At 48.0% G+C, this 19,206-nt stretch overlaps 1 protein-coding gene and 1 long non-coding RNA gene across 4 annotated transcripts in view; one reads left to right on the forward strand and one right to left on the reverse strand.

The window, feature by feature from the left end:
- SEMA5B (semaphorin 5B) overlaps positions 1 to 19,206 on the forward strand; it is a 126,688-nt gene that overhangs the window by 59,315 nt on the left and 48,167 nt on the right. The window lies entirely within an intron of this gene.
- Positions 5,445 to 17,257, reverse strand: LOC122675302. Its single transcript, XR_006335228.1, has 3 exons — positions 14,027 to 17,257; positions 10,787 to 11,226; positions 5,445 to 6,400 (listed from the first exon to the last, which is right to left on the reverse strand). It is a non-coding gene; the product is annotated as an uncharacterized LOC122675302 (long non-coding RNA).

Here is a 19,206-nt window from a genome sequence, read left to right on the forward strand (position 1 = left end):
GACCAGCTCTGAGAAAAGGACCCCGGAAGGGGGATTAGCAACTGTGCTTTTCTGACTCTGTCTAGCTGTGTAAATGGTGTATAGCCAAACAGATCAGACCATAATTATCACAATTATAATGAGAGGGGAGAGCATGGATGCAGACACATAATCCAGATTAAAGTGTGACGGGGAGTTACACTGCCTCCCAAGGCCCTTTGTGTGCTAATCCTGTGTGAGTCTGTGAGCCTGAACTTGCCTGGGGCCCATCCTGATAATCTGGTGATGTGGAGGCCAGTTGATTTTTGGATTTACAACTTTCTAGAAAAATGTGTGGGGCCTTGGAGATTGGGAGAGCACGGGGTGGGGAGGGGGGCAGGGAGGGATGAAGGTGCAGACAGCAGCTCTGCTCAAAAGGCTCCAGCCCTGGAGAGGTTGCGGGCTGGCCTGGCCCATGCTGTGCTTGACATAGAGGTGAGGGGGCAGAGCCCTAGGCCAGACAAGAGTGCCATTTGGGCCCATTCTCAGGTGGCGCTAGTGGCAAAGAACTCGCCTGCCAACACAGGATATGCAAGAGTTGTGGGTTTGATCCCTGCATTGGGGAGACCCCCTGGAGGAGGAAATGGCAACCTGCTTCAGTATTCTTTTTTTTTTTGCCTGGAAAATTCCATGGACAGAGGAGCCTGGCGGGCTATAGTCTATGGGACTGCAAAGAGTCGGACACGCCTGAGCACACACACCACCACCAGCCTGATCACTTCTTCCCCTGTCTCCTCATCAGTCCTGCTCTGCAATGCCTCCTAAGGGATTGTCTTCAGGCGGGTTCGCTGGAAACAGAGCCTAAGTGAGATTCTCATGAGGTGGTTGGCTAGGAGTGCACTAAGAAGGATCTGAGAGGGCATGAGGGAAGCAGGACAGAGCAGAGGACAAACCCAGGGGACGATGCGCCATCGGGGAAACCTGCCTGACCCCAGTGGGAGCCCTGGAGTGAGAGCTGCCCCGCAGAGGTTGTTAACTGAGAAGGGGCTGGGCTTTCACACCCCTGCACCAGTCAGTGATGGCCTGCTAGTCTTCCAGGCTTGTCTCCTTGAGGAGACTGCCTTAGGCTGTCAGCTGGCCTCTGGGGAAGGTCGCTGGGAGAGGGGTACACCGGCCCAGAAATGAGGGTCTGGCAGGGCACCAACAGCACCTGCTATAGAGCGCTTCCACCCCCACATTTTCCTCCTCTTCTTTCTCTCCTACAAAGCACCACATTAATTAAACTCAAGAAGTTCCTCAGATATTTCTGAAGACCTTATAGAGGTCATTTGTGGGATGATTGGGAAGCGGGGAATCTAAGATTCTTCTCTGTTCTAAGGTCTACAAGCTTGCACTCAGAAGTGATTAATTGCTGGGGTAATTCTTCCTTGACTAATTACATTTAAATGCTTATTTAAATAAGCATTCTTAAAATGAATTTTCATGTTGATCAGATTCTCACAAGGGCACTATAGAAGGTTTTGTTTTTATTATTCCCGTTATATAAACTGTTGCTCAGGTGGTTAAGTGTTTTACTTTAAGGTGACTTAGCTAGTCAAAGTAATCACTCTAATAGTAAAATTTCACGTGTATTGTAGATATCAGAGGACTATCCCTTTTAGGGGGAACTCTTTTCTGGGCAACTTCTTAAATCATCAGCCTCTTAGCACATCTCCAAATTATCAACCTCAAATGAAAATATCAACTATCTTCTGTGCTCAAGACACTGGTAGCTTATGGGGGCTTTAAAAGGATTTTGCCAAAACAAAAGGCTTTTCAACAAATTTATTTTAATATTCTAATATTTCCATTTAGGTGTTAGAGATAATGCAACTATCAAAGTAAATATGAGTAATTTTCAGCATCTACCAACAAGGACTTTTCGTTCACTTTGGGTCATGTGTTTTTGGTTTTAACTAAATGAATAGCTGGGGAAATCATAAGAATTAATTATGTTAGAACATTTAAAATTAACATGTTAATGGCATCATTTCTGGTAAGGAGCACTCTAAATTGACTTTGGTGAATTTTTCACTTACATGGAATATTTTCAGACTTTTTATATTGACCAGAGAATATCTGAAGGCAGTTTATTGGGGAAAAAAAGATCTTGACATCTGCCCAAGAGGCTTTCAGTCTGATCAGGGAGCCAGGTATGTTACCCATGGGGACATTGGATGGATTGCCAAATAAGAGGGTAGGTGGGCGTAGTAGGAACGGGGTATGGGGGAGCTTCTGGAGGGGAGAGGGATTCCAGCATGGCCTTCAGAGAAGGGTGGGTCTTGAATCCATTAGATTCAAGTTAGCTGCTCGACAATCCCTTCCTGCCAGCTGGTTGTCATGGGGACACCTGTGCCACTGGCACATCCATCCATTTATGTATTCATTCACAAATACATTCAGCTGAGCTCGCACTACATGGCAGGCTCTGTGCTTGGCCCTGGGGAGGCAGTGACGAGAGGACTCCCCTCAGAGCCCGTAGTCCAGTGCAGACACGGCCCATACTGCTGTCAGTGGTCCCATCCTTCATCCCGCATCCAAGGCAGTCTAGGTTGGCAAATGCTCTGAGCAGCAGTGTCTGCTCTTGACTTAACCCTAATTAAACAAGTGGTCAGTTTCTTATCTCCCTGGAAAGAAGAGATTTTGTAGGAGGGAGTGTGCCACTTAGGAATGTTTTCAACTTCAAGAAGCAGAAAACACCACTTAAAATAGCTTCAGACATAAGGACTCATTTAATCACTTAACAAGAGGTTTGGAGGTGGCAGCAGCAGCTGATCTTCCCTCAGTGACATGATAGTGTCAGGAGAGTCTGTATCCTCCTCCCTGGGAGGGCATGGAACCTGTCCTCTCAGGGTATGGAAATGGCCAGTAGCTCAGGACATCACATTTTTCTACATGGCAGGGAGAAAGGGGCTGGTGCCAACTGAGTCTCTCTTCTCTTGTAAAGATAGCAACACTTTCCAGAATCTGTGCCAGCTTAGTTCACATTGGTCAGAATTATGCACACAGGCCACCCCTAACTGCAGGAGAGCTTGGGAAGCATCTCACCTGGGACTAGGAATGATGCCATGGGGTTTGTTGCTGAGGACGATGGGGAAGTGACTATCAAGGAGGCAACCAGCAGCATGGCTGCAGGAGCACCATAGACTTCCTCATGCCATCCTTGGCACCAAGCTCCTGCTCAAGAAACTTCCGGATGAATCTGAATGCCTCCTGCTGAAACACAAACCTGGCTGAAACACAAACCTGCTTTTTCCCAGCCATCCTCTTCCCCTTCAGCATAAGGGGACCGTCACCCCCGCTCCCCTCCCCTGTAATCCCCTCACCTGCCCTGCCTCCAGCCGGGACCTCCCATCCCATTTCCCACTTTCCCACCTCTGCCCGCCTGGTTTCTGCTTCAGTTTCACCCATCAGGGAGCCCCTCTGGGAAAAGATGAGAGGGAGGATGAAAGAGGAGGGAAGGTGTTAATTAAACACCAGATGTTTAACTTTGTTAATTAATGGCTCTGTCACCCTGAGTGGCATCAGCCTTCTCTTCTCTGTTTCTTTCACCCAAGCCATTCGCCTTGTGGCTCAATTGGTAAAGAATCCACCTGCAATGCGGGAGACATGGGTTTGATCCCTGGGTTGGGAAGATCCCCTAGAGGAGGGCATGGCAACCCACTCCAGTGTTCTTGCCTGGAGAATCCCCATGGACAGAGGAGCCTGGTGAGCTACAGTCCATGGTGTTGCAAAGAGTCAGACACAACTGAGCGATTAAGCACATAGCACATTCTCCTCACCACCGGAGGGCCTGACTCTAAAGCTGAAAAGCCCAACATTGGTTCAGTGGGGCCTGAGATCAGCAGAGGAAAGATGGAGAAAATGGCCCAGGGAGACCCTGAGAAGGTGGTTCTCCTGACCAGGAGGGAGCAAGGACGTACTGGTATATGGGCCCTGGGGGCAGAGAGAAGGAAGAGTTGGGGAGACTCTGCAGGGGGAGGAGCCTCAAGGTCACAGACAGACGTGTTTTGTTTGGTGTACATAGGGATTTCCAAAAATGCAAATAATAATGGCCTAAAAATAAAGGAACTTCACATAAATACAGAAGTATAGACTTTCTTTAGAAACGGGTAGATGTGGGCCCCCATCCTGGGATGGCAACAGTCTGGAGAAGAGGCGAGCTGAGTCACAGCCGTCCTGTCCAGATGGGGGTGCGTCCTCCACCTCCCCTGCCCCCTCCCTGTGCTCTTGTCTCGTGTGTGGCTCTCCAGCCCTGGGTTTGGGATCCACTGTTGAAGTATGAGTGCCAGGACTTGACGATGGGTTGGATGTGGGAGTTGAGGGAGAGGGAATCTGGGAATGCTGAGATGTGAGTCACAGTGGAAGGGATCCCACTGATACAAATGGGGGATGTGGGAAGAGTAGGTTAATGGACAAGGGTGACAGCTTCATTTGGGGCAGGTTGTGGAAGAAATGTCTGGGTATCACTGAGACAGGGGTGGCCTTGTGGTCTGGCGACCTGGGGAGCTGATGGAGCTGGAGGGGGGAATGGAAACCCTGGAGAAGAAGAAGCAGGGACCAGCCATATCTATCAGAGTGAAAGAAGAGGGGATTGACGGGAGAAACTTGGAGAACTACAGATCTGGGGAAAAGAATGAGAAATGAGAGTTCAGGCCAAGGGAAAGGTTACAAAGAACCTAGACGGGGTAATGACAGAGAAGTGGGCACGGGGGCCAAGGTTTTCACGGCACTTGTCGTCTATGTTATCAGGCTCTGCAGCCCAAGGTGTTTCCTGCAGGTTCTGTGGGAGGGAGGGAAACGGCCAAAGCCCTTATTCCTACTGGTGCTGCTATGTTCACTAATTCCCCAAAGAGGTGGGAAATCAGCCATTGACATCATGTCAGTTTCACCCCTTTCAGGCCAACAGAGCGAGTCTTCTCTCTATTATTATAACTTTAATAATAACTTTAGGATGAAAGGCACTGTCCCTGACTGGAAGTTTTGGTATTGTCCCAGGAATGGGTAAGCAGGCTGTGTGCAAGTAGGAGCAAGGCAACTTCTGCTGCTGCTACAGACTCACAGGTTTGCTGTCATGGAGAATCTGAGGAGAGGCAGGAGGAACTGGGCGTTGGAGTCTGAGAACTCGACCTGTTGCTTCCGTCCCCTCCCCCCTCTGCCCTTGGGTTGTTCACATGTGAAATGCAGGACTGGTTGGATCTCCAGAACCAATCATTCTGAAGGAAATGAGTCCTGAATATTCATTGGAAGGACTGATACTAAAGCTGAGACTCCAATACTTTGGCCACACGATGCAAAAAACTGACTCATTGGGAAAGACCCTGATGCTGGGAAAGATTGGAGGCGGGAGGAGAAGTGGACGACAGAGTGTGAGATGGTTGGATGGCATCACCTTGGAGGCGGGAGAAGTGGACGACAGAGGGTGAGATGGTTGGATGGCATCACCGACTCAATGGACATGAGTTTGAGGAAACTCCAGGAGTTGGTGATGGACAGGGAGGCCTGGCGTGCTGCAGTTCATGGGGTCACAAAGAGTGGGACAGAACTGAGCAACTGAACTGAAACGCAGGAAGCCTGCCTGAGAACTACATGGAGGCGGGAGGCTGAGCCCCGCCCCCCACCGGAAGTCGGTTCCTTCCCCAGGCACCAACCCCCACCTCGCCAGCCCGCCGTTCCTTCCCACTCCCTCTGACACCACCAGCACAGAAGGCAGCAGATGTTACTGGTCTCACTTCATTTCCATAGATTTACAAGCATCCCTTTATGTGTGACTGAAAAATTGGGTGTAAATCCTATTTTAAGAACACAGTGGAACTCATTACTTGAAGAACGCTTTGGAAAATCCTTTGGGGCAGTGAATAATCATCCCTCTTTGGTAAAACTTTTGTGCCAGTGCTCATGAATTTCTTTGAAGTGCAGTTCACCTGTAAGATCTTTCCCGCAGTCTCACCTTTGCATCTGTGACTGCCTTCTCCCAACCTCCGCCTCCCAAAACACACTGCTCCCCTTCCTTGCATCTCCCATCTCTGCTCCTCTCTCCCCACCGGCTCCGCCTCTGAGCTCCCTGACTGTCCCCTCCTCAGTAGCCTCTTTCTTCCTCCCCAAGACTGTGGCCGTGACTTGGTGGTGATCTTTTACCTGCTACCGCTCTTCCTTCCTTAGAAATTCAGGCATAGAGGAATCTCAAGCCAGCAGTGTTCGTGGCATGTTGAGTGACTGGGTGGGAGTACATAGCGTGGGTGTGGTAGGCAGCATAAGTGGAGGTGTCATCTTATGCAGCAAACGAGCTTTGCAGACGTGGTTCAGTGAAGGACCTTGAGGTGGAGAACATCCTGGACTGTCCAGGTGGGCCCACTGTCATCACAAAGGTCCTTAAAAGCAGGAGAGCTTTCCCAGGTAAGACCTGGTGTGGAGAGAAGAGAAAACTGGGCAGGTGTGTGGGGTCTCAAGGGTGAATGAGGGCTCAGAGCTGCCTATCTTTGTACACATGCAGGGTCACAGACTGGAAGCCAGTCAGGAGCCTGTGTGGGCTGTGGGGCTTTGAAGATAAAAGCCACAGATAGAGGGCCAAACAAACCTTGTGCACACCAGGACCCAGGGACCCCACAGGGACTGAGGCAGAACTGTGTTTGAGCATTTCTTGTGAAGGTATGGGTCAGCAGTGGACTGCCTCAGGGACAGGGACTCTGGGTGTAGCAGACTTGGGTATGGCATAAGCCCTCTTGGAGGAGGTTGCCATTAACCCCACCATCGAGCTGCCAGAACTTACACAGGACTGGGAAATAGACTCTTGGAGGGCACAAAGAGAACCTTGTGTGCACCAAGACCGAGGAGAAAGGAGCAGTGATCCCACAAGAGACTGACCTACTGACCTAGACTTGCCTAGGAGTGTCCAGGAGTCTCCAGTGGAGGTGTGGGTTGGTGGTGGCCTGCTGCAGAGTTGGGGGCAGGGATCTTTTGAAGGAGGTTGCCATTATCTTCATTACCTCCACCATAGTTTAGAAAGAAGTGAAAGTGAAGTTGCTCAGTCGTGTCCAACTCTTTGCGACCCTGTGGACTGTAGCCCACCAGGCTCCTCTGTCCATGGGATTCTCCAGGCAAGAATACTGGAGTGGGTTGCCATTTCCTTCTCTAGGGGATCTTCCTGACCTAGGGATCAAACCCAGGTCTCCCACATTGCAGGCAGACGCTTTAACCTCTGAGCTACCAGGGAAGCCTCCCACCGTAGTTTGGCCCCAGATAAATAGCAGGAAGGTGACACAGCTCCACCCATCAAAGGGAAATTGGATTAAAGATTTACTGGGCATTGCCCTGCCCATCAGAATAAGACCCAGTTTCTCCATCAGTCAGTCTCTCCCATCAGGAAGCTTCAGTAAGCTTCTTATCCTTCTCCATCAGGGGGCAGACAGAATGCAAACCACAGTCACAGAAAACTAACGAATCTGATCACATGGACCACAGCCTTGTCTAACTCAATGAAACTATGAGCCATGCCATGTAGGGCCACCCAAGACAGACGGGTCATGATAGAGAGTTCTGACAAAACGTGGTCCACTGGAGAAGGGAATGGCAAACCGCTTCAGTATTCTTGCCTTGAGAACCCCATGAACAGTATGAAAAGGCAAAAAGATAGGACACTGAAAGATGAACTCCCCAGGTTGGTAGCTGCCCAATATGCTACTGGAGATCAGTAGAGATATAAATCCAGAAAGAATGAAGAGATGGAGCCAAAGCAAAAACAACACCCAGTTGTGGATGTGACTGGTGATAGAAGCAGAGTCCAATGCTGTAAAGAGCAATATTGCATAGGAACCTGGAATGTTAGGTCCATGAATCAACGCAAATTAGAAGTGGTCAAACAGGAGATGGCAAGAGTGAACATTGACATTTTAGGAATCAGTGAACTAAAATGGACTGGAATGGGTGAATTTAACTCAGATGACCATTTTATTTACTATTCTGGGCAAGCACCCTTAGAAGAAATGGAGTAGCCATCATAGTCAACAAAAGAGTCCAAAATGCAGTACTTAGATGTAATCTCAAAAATGACAGAATGATATCTGTTCGTTTCCAAGGCAAACCATTCAATATCACGATAATCCAAGTCTATGCCCCAACCAGTAATGCTGAAGAAACTGAAGTTGAACAGTTCTATGAATATCTACAAGACCTTCTAGAATTAACACCCCCAAAAGATGTCCTTTTCATCATAGGGGGCTGGAATGCAAAAGTAGAAAGTCAAGAAACACCTAGAGTAACAGGCAAATTTGGCCTTGGAGTACAGAATGAAGCAGGGCAAAGGCTAACAGACTTTTACCAAGAGAATGCACTGGTCATATCAAACACCCTCTTCCAACAACACAAGAGACGACTCTACACATGGACATCACCAGATGGTCAATACTGAAATCAAATTGATTATATTTTTTGCAGCCAAAGATGGAGAAGCTCTATACAGTTGGCAAAAACAAGACCAGGAGCTGATTGTGGCTCAGATCATGAACTCCTTATTGCTAAATTCAGACTTAAATTGAAGAAAGAGAAAACCACTAGACCATGCAGGTATGACCTAAATCAAATCCCTTACATACAGTGGAAGTCAGAAGTAGATTCAAGGGATTAGATCTGATAGACATAGCGCCTGAAGAACTATGGATGGAGTTTCATGACATTGTACAGGAGACAGGGATCAAGATCATCCACAAGAAAAAGAAATGCTGAAAAGCAAAATGTCTGTCTGAGGAGGCCTTACAAATAGCTGAGAAAAGAAGAGAAGTGAAAAGCAAAGGAGAAAAGGAAAGATATACCCATTTGAATGCAGAGTTCCAAATAACTAGGAGAGATAAGAAAGCCTTCCTCAGTGATCAGTGCAAAGAAAGAAAGGAAAACAATAGAAATGGAAAGACTAGAGATCTCTTCAAGAAAATTAGAGATACCAAGGGAACATTTCATGCAAAGATGGGCTCAATAAAGGACAGAAATGGTATAGACCTAACAGAAGCAGAAGATATTAAAAAGAGGTGGCAAGAATACACAGGAGAACTATACAAAGAAGATCTTCATGACCCAGAGAACCACGATGGTATGATCACTCACCTAGAGCCAGACATCCTGAAATGTGAAGTCAAGTGGGCCTTAGGAAGCATCATTACAAACAAATGGAATTCCACTTGAGCTCTTTCAAATCCTAAAAGATGATGCTGTGAAAGTGCTGCACTCAATATGCCAGCAAATTTGGAAAACTCAGCAGTGGCCACAGGACTGGAAAAGATCAGTTTTCATTCCAATCCCAAAGAAAGGAAATGCCAAAGAATGCTCAAACTGCCACACAATTGCACTCATCTCACACACTAGCAAAGTAATGCTCAAAATTCTCCAAGCCAGGCTTCAACAGTATGTGAACCATGAACTTCCAGATGTTCAAGCTGGATTTAGGAAAGGCAGAGGAACCAGAGATCAAATAGCCAACATCCGCTGGATTATCAAAAAAGCAAGAGGGTTACAGAAAAACATATATTTCTGCTTTATTGACTATGCCAAAGCCTTTGACTGTGTGGATCACAACAAACTGTGGGAAATTCTTCAAGAGATGGGAATACCAGACCACCTGACCTGCCTCCTGAGAAATCTGTATGCAGGTCAAGAAGCAACACTTAGAACTGGACATGGAACAACAGACTGGTTCCAAATAAGAAAAGGAGTATGTCAAGGCTGTATATTGTCACCCTGCTTATTTAATTTATATGCAGAGTACATCATGAGAAATGCTGGGCTGGAGGAAGCACAAGCTGGAATCAAGATTGCCAGGAGAAATATCAATAACCTCAGATATGCAAATAACACCACCTTTATGGCAGAAAGCAAAGACAACCTAAAGAGCCACCTGATGGAAGTATAAGAGGAAGGTGAAAAAGTTGGCTTAAATCTTGACATTCAGGAAACTAACATCATGGCATCTGGTCCCATCACTTCATGGCAAGTAGACGGGGAAACAGTGAGAAACTTTATTTTGGGGGGCTCCAAAATCACTGCAGATGGTGACTGCAGCCATGAAATTAAAAGCCACTCACTCCTTGGAAGAAAAGTTATGACCAATCTAGACAGCATATTAAAAAGTAGAGACATTACTTTGCCAATAAAGGTCCATCTAGTCAAGACTATGGTTTTTCCAGTAGTCATGTATGGATGTGAGAGTTGGACTATAAAGAAAGCTGAGCACCAGAGAATTGATGCTTTTGAACTGTGGTGTTGGAGAAGACTCTTGAGAGTCCCTTGGACTGCAAGGAGATCCAACTAGTCCATCCTAAAGGAAATCAGTCCTGAATATTCATTGGAAGGACTGATGTTGAGGCTGAAACTCCAATACTTTGGCCACCTGATGCGAAGAACTGACTCACTAGAAAAGACCCTGATGCTGGGAAAGATTAAAGGCGGGAGGAGAAGGGGACAACAGAGGATGAGATGGTTGGATGGGATCACCAACTCAATGGACCTGAGTTTTAGTAAACTCCGGGAGTTGGTGATGGATAGGGAGGCCTGGCGTCCTGCAGTCCATGCGGTTGCAGAGTTGTACATGACTGAGCGATTGAACTGAAACTGAAGATGGCCATGCAACTGTCGAAGAAGGGCTAGAGAGGGGCAGGGCTCCTGGCTCTGAAGATGGAATGTGGGCTGCCTCTAAAAGCTGGAAAAACAAGGAAGTGGATCCTCCCTGAGAGACTCCAGGAAGGAATGTGGCTCTGCCCACACCTTGATTTCAGCCCAGGGGGACCCATGTCAGACTTCTAACCTGCAGACTGGAGAGAATGAATGTGTGTTCTTTGAAGCCACCAGGTCATTGCTTGTAGCAGCAGCAGGAAATGAAGACAGTGGCAGCGCACAGTCCACCCAGACGTCTGTCCTCACACCTAACCTGTCTCAAAAGAGAGCCTCATTCACTGTATATCCAAGGACTCACCGGAAATTGCCCCCTAGTGGTTTCAGCTCATCCTGGTCTTCATCTAACTCCTGTGACCCACACCTCAGCCTGGGCTGTCTGATGCCCCGGCCAGGTACCAGGGTGCGCATGGACAGTAGGGGGCTCACTTCACTCACTGATCAGGGGCAAGTATGCCTTGGGGGGAGTGAGGGTCTGACAGTGGGCACCAGACTGCGGGGAGAGCAGGAGAAGACCTTTTCCTCTGGGGGGTCAGCAGCACACTCCCTGGGGTCTCCTGGTCCTCTTCAATCCTGTGGATTTTAGAAGCTGTTTTCAAAAAAATTTGGTAGCATACACACAACGTGAAATTTACCATCTTAACCATTCTTGTGTACAGTTAATTGGTATTACAAACATTCACATTGTTGTGCAGTTGCAATGGAGCAGGACCATATAGTCCTTTCCCACACACCATGTCCTCTGCCTGCCTCTTGCCTCTGGAAAACTTTAATCAAAGAATAAGTTTAATCAGAGAAGTGAGAAATGTGAAAACAAAGGAAAACAGAAAAAGGAGACTAATAATATAGTCTTTAAGCATAGTCAAGAATCTTTAGCTCTTTCTCAAGGGCTATAGATAATATTCTGAGCCATATCCTCTGAGTTATAGACACCAAAACACCAGTGGAGAAGTTAACTACATGATGACAGACTGTACTCAGGCCATGAGCTGCCACAGTTGTGAGAATTGACCGCAAAACAATGGGAACAAATGGGCCCTGGAACTTCATCTGAAACAATCAAGATGATGCTGGTCAGACCACTGCCTGTTAGAAGATGACTGTTAGAGATGGCTGCGCTGTTTCTGCATGTAAACACCACTCCCACCCCCCCACCCCCGACACACACACACACACACACACACACACACACACACACACACACACTTTTGTCTGTAAAAGCTCTTATCCCCTGCTTGTCAGTGGGGGAATCGGCCTTTGGACAGACATCCACCACCCTCCCTCTGCCCCAGTTGCCAGCATCTGAAATAAAGCAAACTTTCCTTTCCACCAACCTAGCCTGTTTGCTGGCTTAATGAGTGGTAAGCAGCCGGACCGCCCACACATACCTTTTGGTAACACAACCATCATCTCCACCCATCTACAGAACTCTTCATCTTGCATACTGAAACCCTGTACCCAGTACATAGCAACTCGCCATTCTCCCCTCTCTCCAGCCCCTGGTAACCACCATTCTACTTTCCGTCTCTGTTAATTTGACTACTCTTCATATGACTAGAATCATACAATATTTGTCCTTTTGTGTCTGGCTTATTTCATTCAGCATATGTCTTCAAGGTTCGTCATGTTGTATATGTGTACAAGTTCCTTCCTTATAAAAGGCTGAGTGCTGCTGCTGCTGCTGCTAAGTCGATTCAGTCGTGTCCAACTCTGTGCGACCCCGTAGACTGAAGCCCACCAGGCTCCTCCGTCCATGGGATTTTCCAGGCAAGAATACTGGAGTAGGGTGCCATTGCCTTCTCCGAAAAGGCTGAATAATATTCCATTATATACCACATTTTTTAAAAATTCATTCTTCATTTGATTGACACTTGGGTTGCTTACCCTTTGGGCTATTTTGAATAATGCTGTGATGTATATGGGTATACAAATATCTTTTTGAGTCCCTGCTTTCATTTGGGGGGGATATATACAGGCATGGGCTTCCCAGGTAGTGCTAGTGGTAAAGAACCTGCCTGCCAATGCAGGAGACCTGGGTTCCATCCCTGGGTTGGGAAGATCCCCTGGAGGAGGGCATGGCAACCCACTCCAGTATTCTTGCCTGGAGAGTTCCGTGGACAGAGGAGCTTAGCAGACTACAGTCCGTAGGGTCACAAAGAGTCGGACAGGACTAAAGTGACTTAGCACACACGCACATACAGGCATAGCTTGGAGATGTTATGGGTTCAGTTCCAGATTACAGTGATAAAGCAAAGATCACTATATAGCAAGTCATAGGAATGTTTTGGTTTTCCAGTGCGTATTAGGGTTATATTCACACTATACTGTAGTCTAGTAAGTGTGCAATAGCATTATGTCTAGAAAACTGTATATGCCTCAAGTTAAAATACTTTATTACTAAAAAATGCCAAAACAATAGTAACATCAAAGATCAATGATCACAGATCATCGTAACAAATATAATAATAATGAAAAAGCTTGAAATATTGCAAGAATTACCAAAATATGACAGAGAGACGTGAAGTGAACAAATGCTGTTGGAAAATGACACTGATAGAGTTATTCAAGGAAGGCTTACCACAAACCTTCAATTTGTTTAAAAAAAAAAAAAAAGAAAAATCTTTGAAGCACAATAAAGCAGAGCTCAATACAATGAGGTATGCCTGCACCCAGAAGTGAAATTACTGGATCACATGGTAATTCTATTTGTATTTTTTTGAGGCACCACCGCATTGTTTTCCATAGCAGCTGCACTATTGTACATTCTTATCAACCCCATTTAACCATTTTGTAGTCCGCGGCATTAGGAACATTCACGCTGTTGTGCAACCATCAGCAGCACCATGCCTCTCTGTCGGTGTTCTCTAGGTTATATAACTGCCTCTCCAGATGCTCAGAACCATGCCCTGGTTTGTGAGTCAAAATGGACCCTCCCCACAAAGATTTATGTTGAGTAGTGGATCTTTCATTGAAACCCCAAGGAAACCCAGGCCTTTAGCTGGATTTGTGGGCTGTTTTTGAGCTGTAAGCATGTTTTCAAATGCAGTTTTCATTTTATACAGCAACTGAATATCTGATAGCAAAATATTTCCATGGAAAGAGCTTGCCCACGGGGAGGAGAAAAAGGAGGCTGCTCTAATGAATAGATAAGCTTGATTTGTGTTTGGCAACATCCTTAGCGTTTAATTCCAGCAATTAAAGTAGGCAAGTCTCGTTTATTTTCTTCTCCATGTGAAAACAATTAAATATTACAGAATGTCTGAAAGACAGGAAAAAGTCCCTACTCATGATCTTACCACCTTAGGGTGACCACCACCACCGCCACTGTTCATATTACTTTTCCGACAAGGTATGAACCAAGCATGCTACTCACCTTATTTCATTTAAGCTGCAATGCAACCATGAGGCAGGGTCCTGGATCTAATTCATGGTGTCTCCCTGAGCGCCAGGTTCTCTCCTCCTGTGTTTGGTCCAGCCACATGTCATCTCCTCATGAGGTTCACACTTGCTTCTTCTGCCAAGTGATGTAAATATTCCCTTTCTATTCTTATTTCCAGTTCTAACACTGTGTTGATATACTCTGTTCAGAGGAACAAGTCTAGATTTTGTGATTATAAATACAGAATGGCTGTGGGCTGTGTTTTATAAGTTTCCCCATCTGCAAATGCTTACTGGAGCAGCCTGAGCTCCATGCCCAAGGATCTGTCAAATAATGCCATTTTCCTGGGTGGTGCACTGAGACTGTGCAAGGAGCAGGCTCTGGAGCCTCACTGCCTGGATTTGGGTCTGGCTTCTACCAATTTGGCCTTATACTAGTTACTTAGCAGGTCTGTGCCTCAGTTTGCCCATCTATGAAATGGGCAAATGGGCATGATAATAATACCTGCTTTGTAGGGTTATTGTGTGGATTAAATGGCATAATACAAAGAGCACAGCACACATCCTGATACAAAATAACATGGTCTTTGTTGTTGCTGTTGTTGTTATTAACTAGTCTTGGTTTTCCCACCAGGTCCCTGCCCAACCTTAAGCTGGATACTCTACCCCAAGCTTCACTTGGCTCAGGCTTAAAGCAATCTTTAATAGCCCTTCCTATCAACTGTCTGTGTTCGCATTTTCCCTTCCATCCTCCCCATAGGTTTATTTGCAGTTAGGGGGTGTGGTGGGCCTGCAGGAAGGATGGCAGACCCTGATGACAAATTCATCACTTGGAGTTTGCTAGGACAGAGGAGAGGTGACTCCAGCCAGCTCCGCCCAGCCCGGAGAGCAGAATACAAAGAGAACAAACTTGCCGGGGAAAGGGGATACGGTGGGGTGGCATCCGTTACCCTTACCCTGAGGTTTCAGAGCTGAAAAGTGCTAGGAAACCTCTGCCCCTCCCCCACCTGGTCCCAATCTTCTCTGGGGCCCCAGCCGCCCAGATGGTCTAAATGGGAAGAAAAGGGGGAAATCCGTATCCAATCTGCTCTATTCAGAGCAATGGGAAGGAATCTGCATCTCAATTTTATCATTGTGCTGAGCTTGGCTAAGCTTTGCCCCCCAAGTGGTGAGTGATAGGTGGGTGGGAAGATGGCATTTGTGATCTTGGGGGGGGGGGGGGCAGCCCCCATGCTTTCCCCTCCCCACCAAACCACAGGCAGATGGTGTTCTTTCCTGCTCTTGGTTCCCCCTATTTCCTCTTCTTTTCTTTTTCTTCTCTTTTTCTCCTTTCCCAGGCAAGCAGCCAAGTGGAGACTTTGAATGGAGGCAAGGAGGGAGGAACCCAGGGAAGGAGAACGAGCCGAGCCCCCTTCCCCAAGGGTCCCCGAGGGCTCAAGGGCTGAGCAGTGGTGGGGACAGAAGGGAGTCTCTCAGTTTATCCCATCCACCCTGGCCCCTGGCCATCCAGTAAAGGCTGGACCCAGGGCTGCCAGGCTACTATCAGAGCCCTAGGGGTGCAGCTCTGCCCTGACCGTGCAACCTCTGGAATGGCTTTCTCCAGAGTCACTCAGGACTGGAAAAACTGGCCCCCACAGCCAGACTCACAGGAGACTGACTTGTGGCAGAAAGTCAGCTCAATAATTTATAGCCAGAAAGTGCTCTCCTTGATCTGGAAGCCAACTCAGGAAACCAAATGAAACTCTGAAGCTTGCTTAGAGAGCACACAGAGCCAGGGTCAGCAGATACGAGGAGGGCTGGGGCCAGTTCTCCACCAGGGAGGGTGGTGTGTGGAGTGGCCCCGAGGTGGGCTGCAGCAGCAGACAGTCCTGGGTTCAGATCACTCTGTTATCAACTGGTGTTGTGCATGCCTCAGTTTTGCTCATGTCTATTTCCTCTCACCAACTGAGCATAGTGATCCACGGGCATCGCGCAGCTTTCTTGCCAAAGTGCCATGAGGTCTTGGAGGGAAGAGTTTAGCGCAGTGCCTGGCACATTCTCAACAGTCAGCAGCCATGTTTATTCAAGCCATCATCTTTCAGGGTCTCTTCCTTTCTGATTATACTTCTTTAGCAATCAAAAGACACCCTGGCTGCTCTGGGTACAACTAACTTGCAGCATTAATTTGAGTGGTCTCCACTGCTGCCTTGGAGGAAATGACAACTCACTGAAGTATTCTTGCCTGGAGAGTCCCATGGACAGAGGAGCCTGGCAGACTATAGTCCATGGGGTCACAAAGAGGTGGACATGACTGAAGCAACCTAACACACACACCACTGCTGCCTTGGCTCAGCTCTCTGACCCACACCCCTCCCACTTGCTCCTCCAGCCCCTGCTAGCTTCTCTCCAGGGCTGTGCCCTGCAGTTGGGCAGGTGCTAGTGAGGCTGAGACCCAGCTACACTCTGAGCATGGGCTGGGCTCTCCCAGAGGAAGAGGTACCCAATTCCAGTTCTCAGACAGGTGGCCTGCTCTAACCTATCCCTCCCACTGCCCCTGCCACCTACCTCTCCAAAGCATAGATTCAACCACATCCTTCCACTGCTCCAAACTATCGACACATCCTCCTTTTCAGCAGAAGAAAACCTCCTGATGCTACAGGTTCGTGCTGAAGTCTCCCTCATTTGGCCCCAGTCTTCCTTTCCAGACTCATCTCTTGCTGCTCTCTTCCCCAGCCTCACTAGATGATGCAAGGATGGACCACGGCCGCGCCTCTGCCTGTGCCCTTACCAGTTCAATGCTCTGGAATGCTCTTCTTCCCGATGGCTGGGAGAGCTCCTCTTCTTTCCTCAAGGCCCTATTTGAGTTTCACCTTTTACAGGAGGGTCTAGACCTCCATCCCACTGGCATCCTCTCACTTCCCTTTCCCAGGGAAAGGGACTCTGCTTCCTGTTCATCTCCTCTTCATACTTCCTTCTCTTTTGTGGGACCATAAGCACAGGGGAGCTGGGACACCCCCCTGTTTCCTTCTACTGAATGGAATGACGGATGACTCGATGATCCAGCTTCTCCTCCCAGAGGCAAGTCTGGATAGTGGGCCTTGCAAGCAGGAAGAGCATGGTTGTGTAGGGAGTGTGCTGGGAGGTCAGTGTGGGTTCTGTGGGGGGTCAGCTCACACACACACTCTCCACCCCTGTCTCCCTCATCCTTCTCCCCAAAGAGGATCAAAGGTCCCTATAGGACTGCGGTCCTTCCTGGACCCTGGGCCTGGCCCTCTGCCCTTTTTTCTCTCTCCTTCATTCTCAGTCAGCAATTTCATCCCCTCCCACGGTTGCAGCTAATCCTCCTCCCACTATTTGAGCTGGGAAAATGAGCTCTGGAGAAGTCCCATGAAGGCGAGGAGTCCTCAAGGGGCTGCCCACGTGGGTGTGCGTTCTCTTTCTCTGTCTCTCTCTCACACAACACACACAAACATGCATTCACATGCTTCCAAGCACCATCACAGTGACCCCATATTGAGGACCACAGGGACCTGGGGCAGCAGCGGGAAAGAAAACAGTAGAATGTCTGGCCACGGCTTTGGGAACATGCTCTCCTCGTCACCGAGGTTCCCCCAAATAACAAGAGTCCACTGGGGCTGCTCTCCCAGCCCCTCTTCTAGAGCACCCCACACCGTGCCAGTGACAAGCACTTGGAGACAGGGCAAAGCACGGGCTTTTTGTGCCCTCTGAGCATCCAGACCCCAGGACCAGGTCACTGTCTCTGCCGAGTGACGGCTTATTCCTCAGGAGACTGTCTCCTCTCCCCTAGTGAACTATAAGCTCCACGAAAGCAGGGACCGAGCCTTTGTCCTGTGGGTGTTCCACCTCTCCCACTTCCTTTATCTATATAGGAAACTGCACATAGTAGGCATTCAGCAAATGCTCAGTGAAGTATGTATAAACAAATGCAGGGAGAACCTGGGAAGACACTTAGGTGGCTAGGTGAGTGTTTTATGTGCATGAAACATTTATACAAATGGATTTCATAAAAGGCCTGCTCTGTGCCAGACTTAGTTCTGGGAGCGTGATGACAAGCATTCTATCCAAAGCAAGGACACATTAGCCTTATTTTACAGGTGACAAAACTAAGGTTTGCACCCAGGCCTGGCAGCCTCCCAAGCTCTGGGCTTTCTATGGAACTCTGCAAGCCTCAGGAAGGTGGCATGGCCTCCACTACACACTGCCAGTGGAGAAATCCTATGATTATTTTAATGTCAGACATATTAGAAATAGAAATTCCTGATTGTCTTAGGCATATGGGTTGTAGGCATGAGAAATCCAACTGTGTGGAATAGGAATGGTGCTTGGTTAATGATACCTGAGAGCTGAAAAACAAGGGCTTAAATAAATTAGGAGTGAATTATTCAAAAATAATAATAACAATAGCCGACTTTTATACAGCACCTCCCTGGAGGAGGAGATGGCAACCCACTCCAGTATTCTTGCCTAGAGACTCCCATGGACAGAGGAGCCTGGTGGGCAGTCCATGGGGTCACAAAGAGTCAGACACAACTGAGCACACATCCAGCTCCTACTTTGTGGCAGGTGCTGATCTAAGCCTATTAGACAAAGTAACTCATTAAATGTTTGCAGCGACTCTATGAGCGAGGGATTACTCTCCCCATTTCACAGACAAGGGACAGACCCCAAAGTGTGATGATCAGACATGGACAAGAAGCCTGAAGGTAGGCAGAGCAGGGCTCCTTCTGTCATCAGCAGCCCAGATTCCATGTCTTTCTGCACCACGATCCTTACCATGTGACTAGAGGTCACCTAAAGCTGCAAGGCTGCCCATACCTGCAGGCCAGGCAGGAAGGGAGCCTTCTCAGCCACTTCCCCTCAGGCCCCATGCAACTTTCCACAGTGTTTCATTGGCCACTCAGTCCCCCACCCCACCCCTGCTGATGCACAGGCTCCTTTAGGAAGAAGGAGGGTGAGAATGGACACTGAGGAGACAATACTACCTTATCTGACATGACTCCAGGCAAAAACAGGGAGTTTGATTACAAGGATCTGGGAGGGGGTGGCTCATGGAAGTAGAACACAGACCTCAACTGGGAACTGAAAGGCTGGCAGCATCCCAGGGAGTCTCTGCTCTCCTGTCACTGGTCTCTGACTTCAGATCATCTCTGCTCCTCTCAGCCCACAGGACAGGTG

The sequence above is a fragment of the Cervus elaphus genome, chromosome 19, assembly GCF_910594005.1.
Source record: "Cervus elaphus chromosome 19, mCerEla1.1, whole genome shotgun sequence".
In the NCBI taxonomy this organism is placed as follows: domain Eukaryota; kingdom Metazoa; phylum Chordata; class Mammalia; order Artiodactyla; family Cervidae; genus Cervus; species Cervus elaphus.